Source organism: Solanum pennellii, chromosome 9, assembly GCF_001406875.1.
Source record: "Solanum pennellii chromosome 9, SPENNV200".
In the NCBI taxonomy this organism is placed as follows: Eukaryota; Viridiplantae; Streptophyta; class Magnoliopsida; order Solanales; family Solanaceae; genus Solanum; species Solanum pennellii.
In genome coordinates this window covers 37730114-37732676 of record NC_028645.1, presented here as the reverse complement: position 1 = coordinate 37732676, position 2563 = coordinate 37730114, and the positions used below count along the sequence as shown (strand labels likewise).

The window sequence follows — 2563 nt, the reverse complement described above, 5'->3', positions numbered from 1 at the left end:
TCAAGGTTTTTCTAAATATTTCAATTACTAGTAATTAAATGTGGTATGATAAAATGTGTGTTTTCTTGTTATTAATGTTTAACTCTTTGACAAGGTTGGTTTTGATTTATTAAATTTTAATTTTGTTTATATAACGATTTAATTTGCGCATAAAATAATAGCTATATGAATTCTCAATGTACATATCACTCCATTTAAGTTATCATAAAATAGTATTGAAAATTTGAATTCGCGTAGAGCAGAATGGTTACAAAAGGACCATACCAGTTCTCTTTAATTTGTACTTGTCTTGCTCTTCAAAACATACAACAAGCCTTCAGCTTTTCAACCCTTTTGCTCCGGACATTCAAAGTTCCTCCTCGGGGAATTTTTCTGCAAATCAGTGTTACTTCCTAAGTTTTTGTATGATTTTTCTTTGTTCAGTAATAATTATTTTATGGAAATGTGATACTTCTATCAGCTATGCCAGCAAGAACATATCGTTAACTGCAACCACCTATTCCAGGTTATATATTTCTAGTTTCTGAAATTTTAGGCATCACGGAACTCATGAGACGTATTTGTACACTCTTCTAGGTTTCATCTATTGCATGGCTGGACATTTTATTCTTATGGTCTGATACAAAAAGCCAATCACCATCATCAATTTGACGGCAGAAATTTAAGTATTCTTCATGGATCTAGAGAAGTAATAACCTTTCTTTTTTCTACAAGAGTTTAGGAGATTGAAGCTTTATGGAGTTTCAGGGAAAAAAAAGATTGAAGTTGTTGCTATGGAAAACAGAGATTCTCCTATAAGGAGATGGGAGGACCTTGATATTAATATTATCTTGCTGACAATAATCTTGTCCTTTCACCTTTTTCCAGTTGAAATATGCAATTCGTCAAGTTTGTCGTGTATGGCGATTGGCTTGTTGTGATCCACTTCTCTGGAAAATGCTGGACTTGTCTGTATTTCAATCGCATTTCATCAGACTCCCATTAAGTCGTACGTATATGTTGACAGTCCGTCTGAAGAAAATTGAACCGAGTCCTTAATATATGCTTGAACCTCATTTCGTGCAAACATACAAACATTGATCTTCCATCCCAATTTGTATGTTAATGACAATCAGTTAATGTATGTTGCCGAGAGATATTCCCCCAATAAACTTTCCTATTTCTATGATATTGTAATTATAACTTAAATCAAGAAACCATACAACAAGAGACTTTTAGAGGTATCAGATCCCAAGGAGTTTCCATTATTCTTAAAGAAGCAAAAATTACTATGACAAAGGAATAAGATAGTTAATTAGATCTCCTTTTTTTCAGGTGTCCACAACTTAAACGCCTTGTTATTCCTTCTTGGAACAAAATAAAAAGCGAACAATGTGCAGAGCTATTCATATATGGAAAGATCTTGAATCACTAACAATACCAAGAATAAATAATCCTGCACGTGTCATCGAGGAAATTGGAAGGAGTGTCCAAAAATTTTCCATGCTCAAAGTTATGGGGCCCTGTGATATGCTCTTTGCATCTGCGCTGGCTTGATTTCTTCCAAACATGGAAGTATTGAGTGTAAGTTGCATGGTGTTATCTAAACGTACTCTGTCTCTAATCTTGGAGGAGTTAAAATTTTTGAAAGTGCTCAACATTTCTCATTGCATAATTACTGAAGACCCTCCACTCGAGCCGATGAGAATTTTTACCGAGCTTGATGAATAAAATCTTGAAAAACCGTCTAGGTTAGATAAATTCCTAACCTCATGAGTGACTCATTCATCATGTGTCAGCACGCTCTAAACGATCAAGGGTTTATGAGGTGATATAAGTATGAAGAAGACCTCTGGAAAGTGGATGACGTGAAATCTCTTGTAGTTTGACCACTTTAAGAAGATATTGCCTCCTGAGATAAAGGCGTGGAGTAAACGTGTAAACTTGTTACGGTTTCATGTTCTTTGTGTTTCTGAACTTGTGCTTTTCGTTTCTGTGTTTTCATAGTACATAGTGGATTCTTCATCAAGTTTCATATGTATTCCAAGTATAGTAAGATTATACCATGTTTTGCTAAGCTTTTGGGATGCTAAGCATGTTTATTTTCTCATTGAAAAGGTGAGATATTTGGTTTAACTTTGGAATAAAATAAGTGCTTTTGAAATTAGCAAAAGTTGTTTCCAAAATGGAGAAAAGTAGATTTTCTTCCAAAGTACTTATTGGAAATAATTTTGAGAATCTATACTTATACTTGCTTAGAAATAGTTTTTTTTGAAAATTGGTTTGATCTTTAAGTTACCCTAAAAAGGCTTATACAATTAATTTATCGAACATTGTTTTTTACTTAAAAGTATTTTAATTTTTTTTGAAAGAAAACAAGAAACACTTGAAAAAACATTTATCTTATTAAGTTCATTTTTAGAAACTCAACTAAAAATGTTATTATGCTTTAATGAAAGTCGTAAACTCCTTGTAGACTTAAGGTGATGCAAACTACTAACAATTGAGAAACTTTAATTCATAAGAAGGTAAAAATTGAACATGAGTTGAAGTGCACTATTTTATTTTATTTTTAATTTGAGTT

General features: G+C 32.5%; 1 pseudogene; it reads left to right on the top strand.

The window, feature by feature from the left end:
• The first annotated feature begins 225 nt into the window (after nt 1–225).
• Nucleotides 226–1868, top strand: LOC107030131 (annotated as a pseudogene).
• The last annotated feature ends 695 nt before the right edge of the window (nt 1869–2563 follow it).